This window comes from Chrysemys picta, chromosome 6, assembly GCF_011386835.1.
Source record: "Chrysemys picta bellii isolate R12L10 chromosome 6, ASM1138683v2, whole genome shotgun sequence".
In the NCBI taxonomy this organism is placed as follows: Eukaryota; Metazoa; Chordata; order Testudines; family Emydidae; genus Chrysemys; species Chrysemys picta.
In genome coordinates this window covers 4,335,324-4,358,486 of record NC_088796.1, presented here as the reverse complement: position 1 = coordinate 4,358,486, position 23,163 = coordinate 4,335,324, and the positions used below count along the sequence as shown (strand labels likewise).

Here is a 23,163-nt window from a genome sequence, read left to right as displayed (position 1 = left end):
GGCTCCCCGTATTGCTTGGGAGGGCCGGATTCTACGGTGCATCAGAACCTGGCCAGCAGGTCACCCACAGGACCCGGTTCCCTAATTGGTGTGTCTGCCAGCTGGCTGCCAGCCCTTTAGGAGGGCATAACCCCCCGAGCAGACACACTCGAGGCGTGCGTTAGCCCTGCAACTTACTACAGCCAAAGCTGTGCAACTCACACACACACTTTGGGAGCTGGGCCTAGGACCCTGGGGCTTCTGTTGCCAGAACAACAACTTCCGACACCTGAGCAAAAGGAGCTGGCAGCAGTACTAGGTCTCTTATCCTCTGTAGAGCACACACACAGGTAGAACAGATTTAAACATTGTATTAAAGTGAATGTTTAAAATGAAATATACACAAGTTAAGGGGGAAGGTACTGTACATCTGGGGTCAGGCTTGAGTTCTGAGGGATTACAGGGATCGGTCGCAAGGAGGAAAAGATACATACATATCACATAACCAGCATAGACCCAGATTGCGGTGCGGGAGTTTTTAAAGCGTCAGTGGATAAGTGGGCTTGGGTACGCCACCCATGGACTGTATAAGGAGTTAGTACATTCCAGCTTGTCTCAGATGGACGTTATTCTCATGTCATGGACATAAGGACCAAGCACTACCCATTGGTCAGTGACACAAAAGAGTCACAGAGGTCAAGGCCAACAGGGGCCCGTGCGATCCTCCGGCCTGACCTCCTGCAGAACACAGGCCAGAGGACGTCGCTCGTTGACGCCTGCCGTGGCGGGATTTCCTCTCCCCCTGCTCTGTGACGTCAGCGCTGAGAACATGGGCAGCCCACCAGGCTGAGCGACAGTATTATACAAAGACGGCATATGTGCAGAGAGGGAGGTGGCTACGGGGAAACGACTGGAGCCCAAATTTCATTGACCTGTTCTGGGGTTGAACTGTTTTCAGGGCAAGAGTAAGAAACTCCACAGACCCGCAGGCACCTGTATTTAATGGAGAGTGCACAGGGCCGGTGCTTCCATTTAGGTGACCGCCTAGGTTGCCTAGGGCACCAGGATTTGGGGGGCGGCAATTCTGCGGCGGGGGGTCCTTTCGCGCTCTGGGTCTTCGGCGGCAATTCTGCGGCGGGGGGTCCTTTCGCGCTCCGGGTCTTCGGCAGCAATTCTGCGGTGGGGGGTCCTTCTGTGCTCCGGGACCCGCCGCCGAAGTGCCCCGAAGACCGGGAGCGCAGAAGGACCCCCTGCCGCAGAATTGCCGCCGAAGACCGGGAGCGCGGAAGGACCCCCGCCTAGGGCGGCAAAAACCCTGGCGCCGCTCCTGAGAGTGCAGAGCCAGGGAACATCGCACCCAATGACTCAGTATCTGCCAGTAATAGGCTGGTGTGAGTGTATTATATCCATGCATGACCGCCTGCTAATGGTAATGAGGGACAGGGACCTCATCTTCCCATCCCCACACCTCACACACCTGCGGGCGGTGCAAAATACAGCACCAGGTGTGCCGTTATGAGCTCTCGTGCACGGCATCTGCAGTTGTTTGTGCCCAAGGCAGCCGTCACTTGTATTTGAGACCGTGTCATGCCTACGGGATAGCCCAAGGACTGCCCTCTCTGGACAGTGTGCCCTGGCCTGAGCCAGAGGACCTGGTGGGAGCCTGGTGTTTTGTCTGCCTCACAACCCTGGGAGATTTGCAAACCAGAGAGAGCCCGAAGGCGACAATGAAAGTACCAGAAACATCAGAGAGCGTGTCCTGTCTAAAGAGAGGGAGGAACTGGGGACACGCAGATTAGGAGAGAGAGGAAAAGCTGATGGTCTGTAGCGAACAAGAGGAGCAGGCATTGTGCAGGCTGGTTAAACGGGCCAAGACGGGGGAAATGCAAGGTACCCGTCAGGACCAGTCTGCGTCAACACTTTGGCCAGTGGAATTGTTTCACCAAGGATGGCAGAAAACCAGGGACATGTGAGAGAGGAACGCGCTTATGCGTTGGGCCAGGAGAACCCCTTCACCTGCTCTAAACCCTGGGGCTCGGCTGTGCCTTCTTCAGAGGATCAGAGATGTTTCAGATGGGAAAGGTCTGACCATAGTTCACCCATCCCTAGCACAATGGGGGCCGGGCCCATGACTACGATAATACAAAAAATAAAAGCAGTGTAGCGTTGGCCCCAGAATATTAGCGAGAAGGTTGGGCAGGTAATATCTTGTATTGCAGAAGTTGGTCCAACGAAAGGTATTACTTCACCCACCTTGGCTCTCAAAGAATAAAAAGTCAGACTACATGAGCATAATGGTCCTTTCTGGCCCTAAAAATCGATATCTAAGCACTTGCCTATGCAGGTCTAGACAGCTCAGGTGTTGGCGTGGTATGCCAGCATGGATGTACACTTCACTCGGTAACTTGCTCCCACAGCAATAGAAAAAGACATAGATAGATTTTCTAGTGCTCTGTCTAGTTGACCTTTAAAAGATCCAAGCCCTGGGGCTCCCACCTCTTCCCTGGGGAACAACTCCACAATCTACTACAGTTCACTGTCAGGAAGGTCTCTGATATACATCAGCCCTGGTTTGTTATCTCCTCAGTCCTGCTCATATCCCTGAGCATGACAACAAAGAATTCCTCACCCTTTCTGAGAAAAGACTGCCTTCCATAAGCAAAGACGGAGGAGCCAACATGGCCTCCACTCAACCCACCATCCATCGCTCCCAAATAGCCGCTGACCGGGGTTAGAGCCCCACTGCATGGGTCAGCATTGGGCTCCCAGAAAGACATCAGCCCAACGCTCCACTCCGCTCAGGCCACCCCTTGGAAACAGAGTCCAGTTCAAGGTCTCTGGCCTGATGTTCGGAGCCCTCCGCGGGACTGGCCACAGCAACGGGAGAGACGCCTCGCCCATGACAATCGTGATCTCCCTTGGCAGTGCCATTCCATTAGGACAATGGAACTGCCAAGCCATAGGGGGACTCGTGAGCACGGGAGTCGGGACCCAGGCCGCTGCATTGGAACTCATTCCCACTACGGACCCCATGCAAACCCTCTGCAATGTCCTCGCACACTCACACCAGTGTAAATACACAAACACAGTCACAAGCTCCCGGCGAGAGAGGGAGGAGGGGAAAAGGCTCTTGTTATTTCTATTTCACATGATTCGGGAGGTGTTCAGTCACTGTGGGGACGGGGACGGATGGACAGACAGGAATCCTGGTGGGAGCTCCAGTCTGCAGAGTGCCTGTGTAGAGGGTGGGAGGGTGTTGATTTGATCTCACCCATGGGGAAATCTGGCCAGACCCATCTCCCTTTGGGGTCACCTCCCATCCTGGGATGCTCCTGTTTCCCACGGGTGCGCGCCGTGTCCCGCGAGGCAGCATCTGCAGCATAGGCGCCGACTTCCCCTCTGCCCGGTGCGTGCTCGATACCCCCCGCCCTGGCCCCACCTCTTCCTGCACCACCCTCGCCCCGCCTCCATTCTACCCCTTCCCCCAAGTCTCCGCCCCTTCTCCACCTCATCCCCTGAGCACGTCGTGTCCCAGCTCCTCCCCCTCCCTCCGGGAAAGTCCTAAGTGCCGCCAAACAGCTGTTAGGTGGCGGGGGGGGGAGGGGACGTGCTGGGAGGGAGGGGGAGGAGCGGGGACACGGCGTGCTTGGGAGGGGGGGAGGAGGCGGGGCGGGGGGAGCACCCACAGAGTTGGCGCCTATGGTCTGCGGGGTGTGAACAGGTTTTTAAGGTCAGGCTTGACAAAGCCCTGGCTGGGATGATTTAGTTGGGGGTTGGTCCTGCTTTGAGCAGGGGGTTGGACTAGATGACCTCCTGAGGTCCCGTCCAACCCTGATATTGTGTGACTCTATGAACAGGGCCCTGAATTCACATGGAGGCCGACACCCCTTCGCTGTGTCTGGACGGGAGAACATTGCAGATCAGCCTGGTGGGATGCCAAGACAGGTGATGAACGTGGCGAGAGCAGCTCATGACCCCTCCCGTCCCCCCCCCCACATCCCTGGAGGCCTCGCCACACCATATGCACAGAGCCAGCGGCATCGCAGAGCTTCATGATAGCATCAGTATTGCATATGACATCACCAGCCTGGCAGGCCCGGGTTTATGATCACACACATTTAAGCCTCTATGTAGATAACCCCAGAGAGCTGTTGGCTCCTGGTCCATCACCCAGCCGAGCAAAGTCTGGGTCTCCTGGGTATCCGTCAGCTGCAGACCGTTTTGCACACACTGAACAGCGAGCGGCACACGAGGCAGCTCCAGATACATTAAACCAAGCCGCCAACGGCTCTTTCTTCCCAGAGGGTGAAACGAGGAGCGAAACCCCGTCCCGCTGCGAGCAAACGGCTCACTGTGCCGAGTCCGGTTTGCAGAAAATGCTCCGGGGAAGACACCAGCGTGAAGTGACGACTGGGAGGGCATTCCAGATGCTCCAGGCTGAGACGCTGCATTGCAAACCAGAGGTGCCGTGGATGCCACCCACATTGTCCCAGGGAGAAGAAGAATTTGCCCTCCTATGTAGCCGCTTCCAGCCAAAGAGAGAGGGGGAAACTGAGGCAAAAGGCGCTGCAGAGGCTTGCTTGAGGACACTAACTGACCTTGGCCATCCTTCTCCCTGGTCCTCGGGGCGTTGTGTCTGTTGGGAGAAAGCAGCCCCTCAGCATGGCACAGACCTTGGCCAAAGCACTGAGGAGGGTGGGGAGGGAGAAGAAACCTGCTCTGGTATAAGGTGCGTCTCACCTGATGGCTATTTCAGCCTTCAGACAACAGACGAAGGCCAGAGTCCAGGCAAGGAGCCTCACGGTTAAATAATTCAAGCAGATCCTTTGCAGAAAACCAGTTCAGATCATCGCAAGGCCAGAGACGATGCCGAATTCCCCACCTCTCCTGCCAGTCCCTTAACCCCTTCGCTGCCTGTGGAGCTACCGCTTACAACCCACGCAGCCGCACCCAGTTGGCACTGTGGTCGTACGCCGTCTTTCTCCGAATCTCACAGGAGCTGGAAACAACCACCAGGCTAAAAACATGCAGCCCCGAAGTACCCACCTGATGAAGTGCTTAAGGAAGAAGGGGTGAGGGGGGTGAAGGACCGGCCTGTTGTATCTCAGAGCTACCACATGGTGGGAGTAGCTCATCAGGGCATTCCCCGGAGGAAAATCAAATACATGGAGCTCGAAAAGGGTGGGGACGCTCCAGAGACTGGGGTACCAGGGGGCTGGCGGCGCCCGCTGCAGGGGGTGTGTGCAGTGATGGAGCAGAGCCCAGAGACTGGCAGAATCGGGGGGCTGGGCTGGGGGGGGGACACAATGGTGGGCGCAGAGCACATATGTTTGGGGTATCAGGGAGGGGAGTGCCCTGGCTCCCCCCCCCTGCAGCGAGGGTGTTTAGGATCCATTAGTCATACGAAGGAGCTGATTCCGGCCTTCTCCTCTGCCTCCACCCCGACACTGGCTCCCGTCTCTTGCCCTTCTCATTACAAGCATCCTCTGCAGCCCTGCGGCTTTGACTCGATCCGCGCCCCACCTCCCTTCCCAGGCCTGGAGAGGCCGTCAAAGGCTAGAGCCGCTTCTCCGAAAGGTCAAGCTAATGCACTGCTCAGCAGCCAGGCTTCCCGGTGCCCTTTCCACCTAGCCGCCCCCTCACACTAGCTTCTGACTCACCAGCATTCGCGTGCAGCCTGTGCTTCTGCCCTGAAGCATTTGTTCCAGGGGGTGGGGGGCAGGGGACAGCAAAGGGCCCGGCTAAATTCTCTGTATCAGGAGACAGCACCAGAAATGTGCTGGGCACTTGGGAGCCTGTCTGGAGCTGGATACAGCGTGAACTCCCCCGTGCCTTCCTTGCAGAGACAGCACAGAATTGCCAAGAATTAATCTTCAGCTCACCTCGGCCTCACGGAGAGGCCCACACGCTACCTGCACCACCCCGGAAGGCTGCCTCGCCTGCAACTATCATTAATTAATCTTTAACGAGACTTTAATTAGCCCATCTGAAGATTATTTATCTTCTTTGTCCTGGCCGCACGCCTTGTAAATTGGATCCAGTTATCAGCGATCTTCGCTAATTCCTCCATGCCCTGAAGACGGTTTGGAGATTTGCAGGCTGGGCTTAGAACTTTAGTTCTGCTTTTCAGCAAGAAGGGAGGGCGTCTGAACGGCCTCGCTGCTGCATTATTGCTTGACAGCCTCAGAAGGACTCGCAAATATCATTAGTCTGTTTGTCTTCATAGCAACCTCCTTGAAAATCCTCTGTGTCTGCCTGCTCGGGTACAGAGGTGCATGAGCACTGGGAGCAAAGAAGGAAGCAAGGATAGATAGATAGATAGATAGATAGATAGATAGATACCAACAGTACTCAGTGCCATCTGCTCCAAAGGAAGGTGGTAGACCCCTGCATGGCACTAGGGAGTGACCTGCCAGAAGGGCATTTCCTCGTAAACTCCCATTATTTAGAGGTCAGCTCATGCTTTGAGCCGGGAAGGGTTATGTTCCGTGTTCAAAATGTTTGTTAATTTTTAACAAAATCATTTCTATAACGCTGCGGCGATCTTTGTTTTACACATGCCAAATCCACCTCTGAATCCTGCTCAGCTCTTGGCCTCTGTTGGATACTGTGGCAATGAGTTCCACAGGCTAACGGCGTGCTGTGTGACAAAGCACTTCCTCTCGTCCGTTTTAAATTTGCTGGCATAGATTATCACCTGTCATGGGTTTGGGAGTTCTATTACCAGGGAAATCAAAATAGACCCACATGTGAGGTTGGGGAAATGACAGCCCACGTGACTTTCTCTGCATACCCCCTGCTGACAGCACAGAGTGTGCGTGGCTGAATTAACGCAAATACCGTAACACAGCGGATAAGACTTTCTTGTCTGTTTTTAAGCAAGTGGAGGAGCAACAAACTTTTGGCGTGTCCTCTGGGCTTGGCAGCAGGTGGTATTTTTGGCAAGCTCAGCAAGCAAAAGAGAATCAAGTCAAAGCCAATGAAACGAGGCCGGTCACCCATCTGTGCAACCAAAGGGACATTTCCATATGAAACGCTGCGGCTGCACACTGAGCCGGTGTACTGCCTTTTCTGATAGCTGGGAAGGGAGCAAAGTGTACACTGGCCTGAATATTACATAGAGCTGCCTCTCTTTGAACTCCTGCCTGTCCCAGAAAGCTCAGTGTTTAAGATGGCAGAGTGACCCAGTGGATAGAGCAGTGAACTAGGACTCGGGAGATCTGGGTTCTATTCCTGGCTCTGCCACTGAGCTACTGGGTGACCTTGGGCAAATTGCTTCAGCGCCTCGTGCCTCAGTTTCCCCACCCGTAGAATGGTCATGCTAATAACCATCGTGACCTCCTTTGTAAAGCACTTTGAGAACTTTGGATGAAGAAACAGAGCATACAGGTCACAATCCATCCATGGTGGATCCCCTCGCACAAGATTACCTCAGCCTGGGGAACTTGCTGCCACCGGAAACTACTGAGGACAAGTGTTTAGGAGGATTCCAAATATGACACTTGCATGAATTAAAATAAGTATTGGCAGTAATGCCAGCTAGGATAAAATGACATGGGCAATTGACCCACCTGTGTCAGGGTAGGCCGTGATCAGAGGTATGTCCCTCCTGTGATGGAATCAAGGACAGTTAGGTGCAGTGTGTGTGTTTGGGGTGAGGAGGGGTCATGCCTCCTTCTGAAGTATCCAACATTAAAAGAGACAAGGATACTGGACTAGATGGAGCACTGGTCCACGGCAATGTGCCAGCAGGAGGGAAACTGGGTCAAGGGGAGCACTGATCCATGGTGGAGCACCAGAACAAAGGATACCAGGCCAGGTGGAGCGCCGGTGTAACCCACACACCTCCTGGGCATGGTGCTCTGTCCCATCTAGTGGCACCGAGACCACTTAGAGATTAATGAGTCTGCTAACAGCCAGTTGGCTTTTACTTCATGCAGTACGAGGCTCATGCACTAAGCTCCAGAGGCCTCAGGTTTGATCCCGCCCGCTGACGACCAGGGTCTGTCGGTGTTACACCGGTCTGTGGTGGAGCGCCAGGAGGATGGATACCGGGCCAGGTGGAGCACTGGTCTGTGGTGGAGCGCCAGGAGGATGGATACCGGGCCAGGTGGAGTGCCGGTCCGTGATGGAGAGCCAGGAGGAGGGATACCGGGCCAGGCGGAGCGCCGGTCCGTGATGGAGAGCCAGGAGGAGGGATACCGGGCCAGGCGGAGCGCCGGTCCGTGATGGAGAGCCAGGAGGAGGGATACCGGGCCAGGTGGAGCGCTGGTCTGTGGCAGTGCGCCAGGAGGAGGGATACCAGGACAGGGAGCGTGCCAGTCCATAGTGGTATGCCCGGAGGAGGGATATTGGGCCAGGCGGCACTCTGGTCTGTGGCAGTACATCTGTTGATATGTTCAGACTCCCCCGCCCACCAGGTGGAGAAGTTTCCATTTGCAGCACTGAATGGTGCTGAGCGAACTTGCTACCTATCCTGTAGTCTCCACCCCCCTTTCCAGAGGGCGAGGTGGGGCTGCCAAGGGCCCCCAGGGCTGTGCAGTGCCCCTGCGCTACAGTGAAATTTTGGCCCACCCCCTTGCCTCTAGCTGGCAGAGCTCATCAGCCCATCCCATGCTCTTAAGGAGAGAAAATAAAGCAGCACACCCAGATCGATACAGGGCTCCTTAATGCTATCGCTGGAGCCAGGCCAGGCTGCCAGGCCGCTGGAGAGAGAGAGGCGGGGGCGGGAGGGAAACGAAGTCATCAAGGGAATGTTAAAGACGCTGTCTGCACTGAGCGTTCGGCGTTCTGTGGGTCACCCCCCGCTGCAGAGCCTCCCAGGGGCCAGGTTCAGAACAGCGTTTCCCTCGGGTTGCTTTGGGGAACTGCTCGCAGGACGAGATGGTGGGGCACAGCAAAGGGCGGAGTTTGAAGAAACGTTTCCTGTTTCCTACCCAGCAGGAACAGAAATGACGGGACCATAGAGAACGGGAGCGGCACGTGCCCCGTTCCCAGACGCCTCTGCGTACCCCGCGGCCACACGCAAACGTCCCCTCAAAGCTGGAATCCAATCGCCGGTGTCATGTCCTTTCCCCTCAGTGTTTCGTAGCTGATGAGATTCCGATCACTAAATCCATTCCCTGGCTGCCCTCCAGTTCCTCCAACCTTTTTTTGTCCTGTCTGACTTATTTCCAGTCACAAGGCCCAGTTCTCCCCTGGGGACAGCCTGTGCAACCCTGCAACCAATGGGGTGCCATGGGCTAGAAACCAGGGCAGCCCCCAGCCCATTAGGTAACCTGCTCGGCCGGTGAACCTGCATGCTGCCTCCTCTGGCACCTCCAGAAGCAGGCGTATAGGGGGAGTTGACCTCTTCCGCCCTCTTTAATCTGCAGTAATATTAACTTCTCTGCCTTCGCTTCCTGTCCAAGAGATGGAGAAATAAATCCAGAGGAGGATCTTTAGCTACTGCCTCAGTGCAGACAGTTCCTGCTCTGTCGCTCTGTTTACCAACCTCTCTCAGACACAAAGCCACCCACATGCCGTGTGAAACCCCTGCGGGTTTAATCTCCTGGTCAATGTCTGTGTTTAACTGAGTCTCCGCTACTCCTATCACACCGCAGCCTTCACACACCTGCTTCTAATCCACCTGTCCTGTCGCATGAGCTCCTGGCATTTGTATGGAAAATACAGAGCCAAATTCATCCCTGCTATAACTCCAGGGGAGTCGTCTCAGTTACACCAGGGATGAGTTCAGGCCAGTGAGCATTTCCGTCCTGCCTTTCCCCAGGGGATTCGCTAATCAAAGGCTTGCTGTGCTCACCCCTTCTCGGTGATTCTCTGTCTAGATGGCAGCATCTCTCCCATGCTGCAAGGGGCAGACAGTCCAAGCCAGCGAGAAAGCCAATACCACAATGTCCTGCCATATGCACCATTATCTGATGTTGAAAAACTCTACCACATTAAAATCTTACTTGTCTTTAAAATATCCACCATACTCCAAATTCCCTATTATTTGTATGAGAGTAATACCTAGAGGCCTCACTGTGCTAGGTGCTGTCATAAGTGGCAGGCCCTGCCCCCCCATACAGCTTAGATTATAAATAGATCAGTGACACAAAGGAAGCAGTATTGTCCCAGTTTTACATAGAAGTGACTTGACCAAGGTCACAGAACACTTCAGTGGCAGAGCTGAGGCCAGCCCTCAGGTTGCCTCACTCCTAAAGCACTTCACTCTCCATTGGACCATGCTGCCAGCTTACAGATGATGGAGTATTGTCGAGTCAATATGTTGTCAGCATGAATTTGGATGGGGCAAGTCTCTTACAGAGGATGGAACCACCAGTCATTTGTGCCAATCATCCTAAATGAACCCGTCCCATACGGTTTTGTCAGGTGCAGCATTCCACTCGTCACACGGGTCACCTGTAAAATAATTCTACGGCGCTTGGGCTGTTCTCTCCACTGCCCTGCGTTTCGCGTAGTCCCTCGCGCCTGTGCAACGGGAGTGTGAAATGCTCCCGTTCTGCTTTGGTGGCGCTGGTGTGCAAGGACCAATTCCATGCAATGCAATGCAATGAAGAATAAAGTCCTGGATAGATACATTGATCGACTAACCGATTTTTGTCTCACTCCATCTGTCAAGCCACAAAGTCTTCGTACTTCGAGTCCCACTGTGAAGGGAAAAAACCGTAACCAATCCATTTGGGAAACCACTAAAAATGATCTACAGTAGCTTTTCCTGGCCCTGAGGGTCGTGAGATAACAGGCATTAAAATCATGGCATATTTATATATAGAAAAGCTATTTTAGGTATTTTTCGAGGTTTCTGAAATGGATCAGTTAGAATTTTCCTCGCCAGCTGAGAACGTAATGTACTAAGGACGCCTGGCTCTACAGGTGGAGGGATACGAAAAATAGTATCAATAAAAGGCTCAAAGGCTCCCTAAAACATTTCTGTAAGAGGTTTATTTCTTTTATCACATGTGGCACATACAGAGCGTCGGACGACGAGGGATTTTATTGACATGAGCTTGAGATGACCTGCATAACTCATCATCCCTAACTCAAGCCAATAAAACCTTTATAAGACAAGGTACCATCACGTATTTCCTCCAGAAACATAAACATTTCACACTCTGTGTGTGTGTGTGTCTGTGTGTGCCGTGATATTAGATAGATCCTCGCCTCCTCCAGGCCTCACTGTGGATAATTTACACAGGTCTGCAGTCACAAAGCCAGGTGAGCCTGCTTCCCGAGGCTTTCCTACAGGAGAGCCATCTCTAGGTGGTGTAGGACTGGTGTAACTGGTGCTACACCAGTCCCTCCTGCCCCCTTAAGTAGGAATGAGGCAGTAAGTTGGCATGGCTAACGCTCCAATTGCTGGAGTTGTACTCTGGAGGTTGCTACAGAGGGGCATAATTTAAGAGTGTTGAATTGAGCTCAGCTGGGCCTGGGGATCTAGGAATGTGTGTGTGTGTTTGCACACTACACACCTATATATCTCCATATACACAGGATGTCACCAAGGCTATCTGTACAGGCTATCCGTATCCACGTACATATGTATATGTCCTAGCTTCTGACTAGATGCACCATTGGTGCCCTTCCTCCCCTTGACAGCAGCACTTGTTGCTGCAGAAAACATATGTTATTTATTCTAATGCAGATTTCCTGAAAATTGCCGGTTTCTAGAGGGCCACTGGGAAATTAAAAACTATGAATAAATCATATTTCTACAGCTGATAACGGGAGCATCTGTACAGACAGGAACGGGTTCTCACAAGAGTCCGCCTGCAAGTCTCTGCTCTGGAGCAGCTGCAGGAGTAAATGAAATAATAATTAATAATCATGTTCGTGTTCGTCGCACCTTCCACTGAAACGTCTGAAAAAGCTTCCTGAAGCGAGCCCGTCTGAATGTGCAGATGTGGGAACCAGAGACACCAGAGGTCGAGATTTTGCTGTAGGCGACGCTGGTGAAAATTGCTATGGTTGCACGTTGCCGTGTGACTTTCAGTTCTTCGGTGCGTGTGGAGGGTGGCAGCATTGTTGAAGTGAAGATGAATGTGCTACTGAGTTAATTTGACACCGTGACAGTGAAGGGCTCATGGCTGGTAATTAGCATTGTGTATGAATGTTGACGTTACTTATAAGCCCCTTGTTTTTTAGGGTATGTGTTGGGAGGAAATGCACTTTTACAACTTCAGGTAACGTGTTTTGCAGTGGAATTTTCTAGGTTTTTAAAACCAATGCAACGTATGTCAATTGTGAGGGAAACTAAGGCTCCAGGGATGGAGAGGAAGGATGGCCCAATGGTTACAGCACTAGCCTGGGACTCTCAGGAGATATGGCTTCAATTCCCTGCTCCATTACAAACTTCCTGGGTGAATCCGGACAAGTCAGTCACTCTGGCTACATGGAGGATAACAGCCCTGCCCTGCCTGGCTGGGAGGATAAATATGTTCTAACAAAAGAGTGTGAGGTGCTTAGATACTCTTGGGGCTTCTATAAATACCACAGAGAGGCTCTGGAGAGAGAGGAGCAGGTATGATAATTTCATTGGCTGAGTTCCCGAGACCCACAATCAATAATCCTTAAGAAACTAGTCAGGGACCTTCTGGTCCCTATCCACAGTCCCTCATCAATGCTCCAACAGTTTCTTCTTGTGAGCTATTACCTATCATGCTATTGATACACAATGTATTTGTTGTTGGACACCACAGTTTAAATAGCAGGACACTCCAAGACCTAAATCTCTGTTTCCTTACAGATCTGTGGATCGTTCCATCTATGGAATTATGGATGTACACCTCTACCCCGATAGAACGCGACCCGATAGAACACGAATTCGGATATAACGCGGTAAAGCAGTGCTCGGGGGGGGGGGGGGGGGGGGGCGGGGGCGGGGCTGCGCACTCCGGTGGATCAAAGCAAGTTCAATCTAACGCGGTTTCACCTAGAACACGGTAAGATTTTTTGGCTCCCGAGGACAGCGTTATATCGGGGTAGAGGTGTATGCCTCTGTTGTGCCCAGATACCCAAGGAGGGGAGCATGGGCTAGGAGTGTCACCTTCGATTCTACTGTGTTCTAGAAGGGAGTCAATGTCCACATCTCAAACATCAGGAATTTTCCGGAAGGAGCCGAATAAAAGGGTCGACTCGGCAAAAGATGCATTTCTTAAAGGGCCGTTTGCAAAACGCTCACAAACCAAGCAACGGAGTGGCTCTTGCCCTTTCAGAAAATTCCCCCTGAGCTCCAGGAGTAAATGCCGTACGTCTGGGGAGAAGACGGCGTATTACTCAGGCAGAACCCGAGGCTGAAATCCCAGCTTTAAGCACAAAGCTCAGTGCAAGCTCCCGGCCTAAATGCTGCTTCTCGGTAAGTAAATTTGATGATGGATTTGCTCTCGTTTATTTCACCACACGCTGATTGAGCCTACAGTGTTCCACGCAGCCGGTCGCAGAGTCAGCGTGAGTATCACTTCAAACCACTGGCCCGGCTTCGGAGCGCCGTTAATGGCTCCTGAGAGTTCAGGTCATTAGCAGGAAAGTCTGCTCAACGAGAGAGAGAAGCAAGTCAACACCGCGAGCCGGCTCGGAGGGTGGCTTGTGATTGACAAACGGAATCACTCTTCTCCGTGGAAGTGGTCATGCCATCAAGGCGAATGTTGCCAGCCTTGCGGGCAAGGCAGGCACTTGCTTTGGCCAGGCGGGGCAGCAAAAGCACAGGAGGGCAGCTTGACCGTCACCGGAGCGGCATGGCATCAGCGCACTGTGATGTGAAAGGAAAAGCACGTGGCCGGAGGTGACAGCATCCCACCAGCCCTGGAGCCCTTTGGAGACTGGTGTAGCATCTTGAAAGCCCACGGAGATCCGGCTGGAAGGACATCCCCATCACGACCGGAGGCAACCCGAGGCCCGGCCCAGCCCCTCATCTCTCCTGGTAAATCAGCTCAATGAATGATCAGCTTACTATAATCAGCATGCCATTTACTCTGCAATCAGACCCCGGTGCCAGGACCTGGGCGCTCTGATTTAGTAGTTAGAGCCGGGGGCCAGAGCCAGAGTAGGCAGGCCATTCGTTCGCTTTTGGGGTGCTTTTGTCCTCTGTCTGGGACTGACACAAAACCGGACACGGTTTGTCCGGTATCAGACGGGGGGAATGCCGCTTCGCCCCCTCTGGCGTGACCTCACATGCACGGGTGAAAGGCAGCGGCCTTTTCAAAATGGCGCCCGCCCTGCAGTGTGACCTTGTACGCGGCCAGGCCCACACCATTCCCGGAAGTGCTGGAACATCTGGTATTCTGGCCACCCTCCGCCGGAGTCAGGAACCAGGAGTTGAGCCAAGGGGCCGAGTCAGAGCCAAGAGTCAATCACCAAAGCCAGGGGTCAGAGCCGTAGTCAGAAACTGGGCAAGGGAGCAGGGCTGCGGTGGCCTGGAGCAGGACTGGAACAGGCCAGGAGCCAGGCTGGAGCAAGGCTGGGGTGGCCTGGAGCAGGACTGGAACAGGCCAGGAGCCAGGCTGGAGCAGGGCTGGGGTGGCCTGGAGCAGGACTGGAACTGGCCAGGAGCCAGGCTGGAGCAGGGCTGCAGTAGCCTGGAGCAGGACTGGAAAAGGCCAGGAGCCAGGCTGGAGCAGGGCTGCGGTGGCCTGGAGCAGGACGGGAACAGGCCAGAAGCCAGGCTGGAGCAGGGCTGGGGTGGCCTGGAGCAGGACGGGAACAGGCCAGGAGCCAGGCTGGAGCAGGGCTGGGGTGGCCTGGAGCAGGACTGGAACAGGCCAGGAGCCAGGCTGGAGCAGGGCTGCGGTGGCCTGGAGCAGGACTGGAACAGGCCAGGAGCCAGGCTGGAGCAGGGCTGCGGTGGCCTGGAGCAGGACTGGAACAGGCCAGGAGCCAGGCTGGAGCAGGGCTGGGATGGCCTGGAGCAGGACTGGAACAGGCCAGGAGCCAGGCTGGAGCAGGGCTGGGGTGGCCTGGAGCAGGACTGGAACAGGCCAGGAGCCAGGCTGGAGCAGGGCTGGGGTGGCCTGGAGCAGGACTGGAACAGGCCAGGAGCCAGGCTGGAGCAGGGCTGGGGTGGCCTGGAGCAGGACTGGAACAGGCCAGGAGCCAGGCTGGAGCAGGGCTGGGGTGGCCTGGAGCAGGACTGGAACAGGCCAGGAGCCAGGCTGGAGCAGGGCTGGGGTGGCCTGGAGCAGGACTGGAACAGGCCAGGAGCCAGGCTGGAGCAGGGCTGGGGTGGCCTGGAGCAGGACTGGAACAGGCCAGGAGCCAGGCTGGAGCAGGGCTGGGGTACAGGAGCCATCGCAATGGCTGGGGTAAGCATTAAGCAGCCAGTGACCTGCTGCTGAGCTTCAGTGCAGACCTGTTGGCCCCTTTCAGCCAGTCGGGCAGACCGGCCAATCAGTCAGTTCTGCTGCAGCCTAACTGGGCTCATTAACCTGCCCGAAGGCTGACCCGGCTAGCCCCAGGCTCAGCAGGGAGAATTCACCCCCGTGGCACCTGATGCATAGGGCCCCAGACGCAGGCAGCCTACAAATGACATCCAGCCCTGTGCAGAGGGTCAGCTCACAGGGCTTAAGTGGAACTTAGATGGCACCTAGAGTCTGCACAGGGTGGATTTTGTTCTGTTCATGGCGTTTGCACAGAGACATTAGACAAAAACATAAATCCTCTTGACGTATAACCCATCTTTATTTCTTAGATTCCAGAGGCCTAACACACGAGAACCCAAAACAGAGAGAGACGAAGCAGGCTGCTCCCTAAATGAAAATGGTCCCCATCCTGCAAACCACACGGACCAGCAGGAAGAGAAGGGCCTGCAGCAAGTGGAGGCTGCATGCACTCACAGCCTCATAACACGCACGCCCTGCCCTGAGGAGCTTGCCGAGCCAAACACCGGGCAATGGGTTGAGGAGAGGGATGGCCAGGGTGGCGAAAAGAGGGATTGGTAGCAGTGGTGGGTTTTGAGAAGGGCAGAGAGAGGCGGGGAGATGGTGGAAGAACGGGGCCCACTATGACTCAGGAGCAGGTGTGGTGCTGTGTATTGTGCTGTGGTGCCCGACACCATCACCTCATTTCATTGCAACGATGCCCCATGCCTTGCAGTGCGTGGCCAGGGCGTTGGGTGGGCTGCGGAAACCCCCTAGCATCAGGACCGACCTGGGCATTCCCTGCCAGGGAGCAGGTACTGCGGGCGCTTAACTGCTGTCCCTACCAAAGGGGAGAATAACCAACCTTCGAGCTCCCTCCCTCCGTGCAGAGCCTGGAATACCCAGCAGCTCGTCTGGCGCTGCTTGACATTCCCATGACGCAGCCTCTCCCCGAACAGGGGAACACGCTACACAGGCGCGTCTCTGCTGCTGATCCTGGCTGTGGGGGAGGATGTTCTATTCCACAGCTCACAGCCCAGCAGATACGTTTCAAGAGCTGACAAAGGAGGGCAGATCTGAAGGTTGGGAAGCTGTCCGGATGCCCTCTCTGAGGGGAGCCGGCTAATGCTGCTCTAACACTCCCCACAGCCAAACTCTCTCTGACCCGAGTTCAAAGGAGATGAGGACAGAGCGACGGGCAGGGAAGAGAAGAGGGAACCGGGCGGAGGAGAAGGGGTTCCACCTGCCCTGTGTCTGACAGGCTTCCAGCCACCCTGCTAAACCCCTGGGGAGTTCATGACACTGAGCTTGGGCATGAACACCAAGCCGGCGTGATGCCACCAGCTCATTCCACGGCAGACATTTCTACAGCTCCCCTGGCACAACGTGCTTGGACTGGGCTCACGGTACCTTTGCCTACCTTCCCTCTGACCCACCACTGATACGCAGCCACCTCTAGCGAGGAACGTGCAAACTATTTCAGCACAAACCCTGGCCTACTGATTAGAAGTCAGTGCTACTCCTGCTGACTTCTAATCAGCCTCCAGTTTAGGACAGGAAGTGCAGAATAGCACATGCAGCCGGAACTAGTAGCGGGCAGAATCTCATTTCCCGAGCTGGAGTCTGGCCCAGACATTCCAGCGCTTGCAAAACCAAAGGGCCTTTCCTGTGACCTTCAGTGACTCTCCAGCCGAGAGGACGCTGGGCTGGCTTCTCACTCCAACGCCAAATACTGCACCGAAAAATCCCATGAGGGAGTCATGCCTGACAAGAAGGTGGCAGCATCCACTCCTGTGACGCGTCTGATGAATTTGACCAGACCTATCTTGTCACGAATCAACAAGCAGCTGGCTCTGAGATGGGATTAAATATCCAACACAGAAACTGGATCAGTGGCCAGGATAACGGGTAAATAAGACATTCAAATAAACCAAGTCCAGCTGCTTCCAGCAGGCAGGGAAGCCAACCGGCTACAATAGCTGATGAGCGAGGAGGTGCATCTCAGCCGCCTGGAGAGGCCCCAGCCGAGAGCAGTGCCAGGGGCTGTACAGAACGTGGTGGAAAGGAAGAACCACCGTCTCCATTTCACAGAGGGGCAACTGAGAGCTCAGGGTTACCCAGGAGGGCCTCGGTGGAGCTGCGATTTCAGCTCCCAAGTCCCAGTCCCCTAGGGTTACCATACGTCCGGTTTTTCCCGGACATGTCCGGCTTTTCGGCACTCAAACCCCCGTCCGGGGGGAACTGCCAAAAAGCCGAACATGTCCGGGAAAAATACCGGCCGGGCACTTCCTCTCCCGCGGCTGCTCTGCTCCTCCCCGGACTCAGACTTCGGCTCTGTTTAAGAGCCAAGCTGCCCAAGCCAGCGCTACCGGCTTCGGGCAGCCCCCGTGCCTCCGGACCCTGTGCCGCCGGAGCAGAGCAGCTGGAGCCCGGGAGGAGAAGTGCCCAGCCGGCGGCTCGGGGTCCGGAGTCAAGGGGGCTGCCCGAAGCCGGTAGCGCTGGCTCGGGCAGCTTGGCTCTTAAACAGAGCCAAAGTCTGAGTCAGGGGAGGAGCAGAGCAGCTGGAGCCGGGGAGGAGAAGTGCCCGGCCGGGGGCGCAGGGTCCGGAGGCATAGGGGCTGCCTGAAGCCCAAGCGCTACCGGCTTCACAGTTTGCCGGGCAGCCTCCAGACCCTGCGTCCCCGGCAGGGCGCTTCCCCTCCTGGGCTCCAGCTGCGCTTGGGCAGCCCTTTTCGCGTGGCTGGGAGGGAGGAGGGGGAGTTAGGGCGGGGACTTTGGGGAAGGGGCGGGGAAAGGGTGGAGTTGGGGCGGGGCCGGGGTGGGAAAGGGGCGGGGCCGGGGGGTGGGGAAAGGGGCGGGGCCGGGGTGGGAAAGGGGCGGGGCCAGGGCCTGTAAAGTGTCCTCTTTTTTTATTTTTTAAATATGGTAACCCTACAGTCCCCGAGCCCATCACCCTTCCCCTCTCTCGCTGCTGTGATCTCAATTTATCTGTCAATGACTGAGGATGCCAGGTTACTGGTTCACATGCAGCCCAGGGCAGCACCGGCCAAACGTTCTCGCCAGCTGCCAGCGGGTCTGTGGGAAAGGAGTCTGCCAGGCCCCAGCCCATCAGCTGCTGGAGGTTGTCCTCCAATCTCCCCCTACAGGGAGTCATAGAATTATAGATTATCAGGGTTGGAAGGGACCTCAGGAGGTATCTAGTCCAACCCCCTGCGCAAAGCAGGTCCAACCCCTAACTAAATCATCCCAGCCAGGGCTTTGTCAAGCCTGACCTTAAAAACCTCTAATGAAGGAGATTCCACCACCTCCCTAGGTAACCCCTTTCAGTGCTTCACCACCCTCCTAGTCCCTGCAGTACAGGTTGGGGCATGCTGGCAGGACGCCCGAGCCATCACCCCCAGGCCAGGCAGGGGTGTTCTGCCGGCATGAAAATTCACTTTAATCAAAACCAGCAAAACCACCCCTCCCCCATCTGACGCTCACAAACCAGCCTGATCCAGGGCGAACCAGCTCCCCGGGGCCCGATCCTGATCTCACGCATGGCTCTCACCCAGCGATTTATTGCACGGCTGCCGAGACCGGCCTGCCCATGCGCTCTGCGCTCACGATATCCGCCCAGAGCCCAGCAGCTGCCGTATCAAGTGCGAACGAATGTCTAATCCGGGGGCCTGCTGCCACCCAGCACTCCCACAAGTGCCCGTCTCCCCTCCCGCCGCCTCCTCCGACCCCTCTGGAGCAGCAGCATTCAGACCATCTCAGATCGGGTGCTAATACACCCATGAAAACAGAAAATGAAAAGGTCTGTAAGGGATAAGCCTGCCCCGACGAGAGCTCGCGTACCCGCTTGTAAACCATTGCTCTGGAGCGTCAGGGAAGGAGTATTACCCACCCACGTTCCTCGTTCTCTTCCCGTGCTCACCTGTGCAACTCCTTTGCATTCAGTGGGTTTGCACAGATGGAGCTGAGTGGAACTTAAGAAGCAGTTCTGCTGCTGATGCACCAGAGGGAATGGAGACTGGCGGCTCCCTCTCCCGCCGCTGGGCTGGCTCTGCAAAGCTCCCCGGAGAAGGGCAGCAGCAGAACCCGGTTTTTGTCCCTAAAGGCAGCAACTCTGGCTGGTGCGCTCACAGAGCTCGCAGAGCTGCTGAGCAAGAAGGGGCCACCGCTACCCGGAAACCTTTCGCAGGAGATCCAGGCTAGTTTTCCACCGCTCTGTGCGTCAGTTTCCCCATCTGTAAAACGGAGCTGACAATACTTTCAGACGTCACTGGGGGTTGCAAACGGCTCTAAGATTCAGGAGTTGAGCACCATGGAAATGTTGCTCAATAAAAGAAACTTTCAGCCTTCCTCATCTCCCAATGTCCGAAAAGTCTCCCATTAGCTCACACCATGGCTTTCCAGCGACCAGGGTTCTCCTCCATCACCACTTACCCTGTCCTTTGCTTCCCGCCCTCTCCCCTGGCTCTGCCTTCTCTGTGTCAGTAGTACCGATTTGCAGTGATGCTGCCTTGATGGGTTTGCTGCCTATGTCGATGGAGAACACACGCTCCGACAGGGGCATTGCTGTTTGTTCCCAGCCAAGGTGTGGGAACAGCTGCCACGGATGCGTCTCAGCATCCGCGAGGGAGAAGCTGTCAAGAGCTGTGCAGAGAAAACCATTGGTCCTGCACTGCCCAGGAACTAAGCTACGTACCCGTGAGCTCCATCTAGTGGCGGAGTATCTGTTAACCAGCTCCGTACACCTCTACCAACATCTCTCTTTTACAGAGCACTCCTGTCAGAGAAGCGAGTTTTCAGGAGGGGTTCGAAAGAAGGGAGGTTCTGATCTACTCTCTGGGCGCTCTGCTTGGAACCCAGAGGGGAGAAGGCGTGAAGAGAAGGGATCTTTATTTAGATCTTAATTAAGATGGGATTTCAGAGGGCTCCTGATGACGCCTCCCTATCGCTGCAGTATTCGAACCCCGCCCAGGGCCCAGCTGCCTCCCGAGAACCACAATCTCCATACAAATACAAAGCAGATTTTCCCTCTGAGAAACCTTCCTTTTCCTCAGCTCCTGGCACCAGCAAGCCAGAGCCCAGGGAAATGTATGCCCTGCAACTGCCTCTGAGCCCCCTCCCCTACCTCGCCCTAGCTTCCAATCAATTCTCCTTGCCGCTCCAGATGGATATGACAGGGGAAAATCCCAGGGATAATCAGACACCACAGGGGCCGTCAGCAAGAGCCATGTATCCTCCGCAAAGCTGTCCCACCAGAACTCCTGGAAATGGGATATTTATCCAGGAGGATCCCCTAGAGAGGCCATCTAAGCAGTTTGTCATGTAATGAGCCACCAGGCCCCGAGGATATTAGCCTCTATCCCTCCCAGCGGAGAGGGGCACGTACTATATGCAGTAAACAGCAGCCCTCCAAGCTCCCCTTCGCCCGAGTCCCTCCCCTCCCCTCCGGCAGATGGATTTCCACTCGGCTTTCCCTGCTGGCCAGGGGAGAGAGAGGGGTGTATGTGTGAGGTCTTGCCTCAATCCCCAGAGGACAGAGAGGAAGTATTAGGGGCTCTCTGACCCCGTTGATGAGGGGAGGGGAAGTTACTTACGCCTCTCTTCTCTCCTCCACGTGGGAGGACTGACTGGGGAGCTGGGGGAGGGCCGCAGCGCCGGTTAGGGACAGGAAGGGTCTCGTCCATCGGTGAAGTGCAGCCCTAGCGCCGAGGAGCAGTACGAAGTCTAGGCTGCTTGGAGGCCAGAGGTGACACACGGGTCTTGGGCTGGCCCTTCGGCCCGGGGTGAATTTCACCCAGGGGTGGGGGTGCTGAGCAGGGATGAGGATAGGGAGCTGCTCCAGTTTGTCCTGGGATGAGGCAAACCCCCGAGGGTGAACAGAACTGTTGTGCTTTGTCACCCCCGGAAGGAGCCAAACCCAAAGACGTGGGATGGGGAGGCCGAGGGCAGTTTTGTTAATTACAGACACCCCATGAGAAAGGCGAAGCTGGGGCCGGAGGAGTTTCATGAGGCAGGCTGTTCCAGCTGCATAAACCTCAGCGAACTGCCGCACATCGCCCCCTGCTGTTTGCACCTAGGTAGGGCGTGCACCCAGCCGCTCCATCCCCAGGCCACGTGAGGGTTATCTGCACTCCACCTATCGCACGCCAGTGCCTTTCCCAGCCAGCCCGCAGTGCCACCGAGTCAGAACCAGACCCAGACCCAGACCTAGCAGGCTCCGGTGTGGACGAAGTGGGCAGGATCCTGGACCAGAGTGGGTTCAATACCACCCCTAACCCCAGACTAGTGACTGGTTTCACGGCGGGGGTCGGTTTGCTTGGCGCCCTGGTGTCACATGATTCACGAGCGTTTGGACGGTTGCTGGGCGCATGAGGAAATATTCTCCAATTCTGACTGCTTCTCAGGTGTGTCATCCTCCTGGGAGAAGCAGCGCTCTCTACTGGCTCGTCTCCGTCACTACCTGTTCGTCTCTTGGCCTGAAACACGCCAGCCCTCCGACTGGGTGGCAGAAACACACAGACAACTTGTCTTCAGGAGACCACTGAGTAACCAGCGCTCCATGCTCGCTCCCAACCCCGCAAACGAAAGGGTTCTACAGTGCAGTTATTTGGCCAGCGCTTTGGAGCAAGCAAAAACCAATCTGTGAATGAGAAGAATGAGGCTAAAGTAAGAACGGCTCTTACAGGTCCCTGGATGGGATCCTGCCTGACCACCCTGCGGGCCAAACCTGCGGGGAGCGAAGCCAACTCAGGAATTCTGCTCGATCCGCGAGTAGAAAGTGGAACTGACGGGGCATTGGCCTGCAGCGGCCACGTGCTGGTGACGGAGACGGGGTGGGTTTGTGGCCAGAGTTCAAACTGCTCCCTAGCAGGTGGGACCACAACAGGGAGGGAAGGAGGAGACATGGGATGTGTGTGTGCGGCGGGCCAAGCGATCAATTCAGGGAGCAACTGGGAAGGGGGGTGGGTTTCCTTCCTTGGAGAAGAGGAAATGAATAAATAAAGGGAATGAATCTGAAGCTTCTGCAAGTGAGGGTCTGAACAGGTGGGAAGCTAGGCCTGATGGCCAGGCTTCCTCCAGCACAAGCACCCCCCCAAAGCAGACCTGCCTCACCCGCTTGTATCCCAGCCCCAGCCCCACCCCGGCCCCCAGCTCTCTCGACGCACTTTCTTCCTGAGCCACAGCCCCACCCGCTCTCCCAGTCCTGGCCTCACTCCCGGCTTTGCCGATGCACCTCAATCCCGACCTGCAGCCCCCCGTTATTCCATGCCTGGGTCCCCCACGCAGGCTGCCAATGCACCGATCCGCAGCCCCTCTGCTATTCCCGCCTGGGGCTACCCCTAAGCAAGAAGAGGTGATGGCCCCAGACTGCATGGCACTTTTGGAAAATGGACAAACAGCCAGTGCGAAGGAGTTTGATTACAAGTCAGCCACCATGCTCATGTCCCAAGAGGGGCAGTGCCAGCATCCCCCGAGGACCTTGGCCAGCTGCACGGGGCTCTACTCTGACCTGGAGAGACCACCAGGGTAAGACTGTCTCCAGGGCCCATTCCAGCCCTGGCCTCTGCTGAGCCACACCGAAGAGGGACCAGCTGGCGCCGATCGGGTGACGATTTGGCAGAGGATTGAGCTCGCCAGTTCATTCGTCACTAGTCACTGACCCACGGTTCCAGCCGTCAGCCCCAAACGACCACTGAGCACATCATTAACACTCCCCAGGAGCTGCTCCAGCCAGCCAGCCGCCGAGGGGAGCGTCACCTCCTAACCAAGGGTTTGGATGTGCTGGGTTTCCTGATGCAAAGGCTTCTGGGGGCTCCAAACAGGCCCCACACTG

At 55.7% G+C, this 23,163-nt stretch overlaps 1 protein-coding gene across 9 annotated transcripts in view; it reads right to left on the bottom strand.

Annotated features, from left to right (window-relative positions):
* Positions 1-23,163, bottom strand: part of CNTFR (ciliary neurotrophic factor receptor) — a 440,626-nt gene that overhangs the window by 63,416 nt on the left and 354,047 nt on the right. The gene's annotated exons all lie outside the window — the stretch shown is intronic.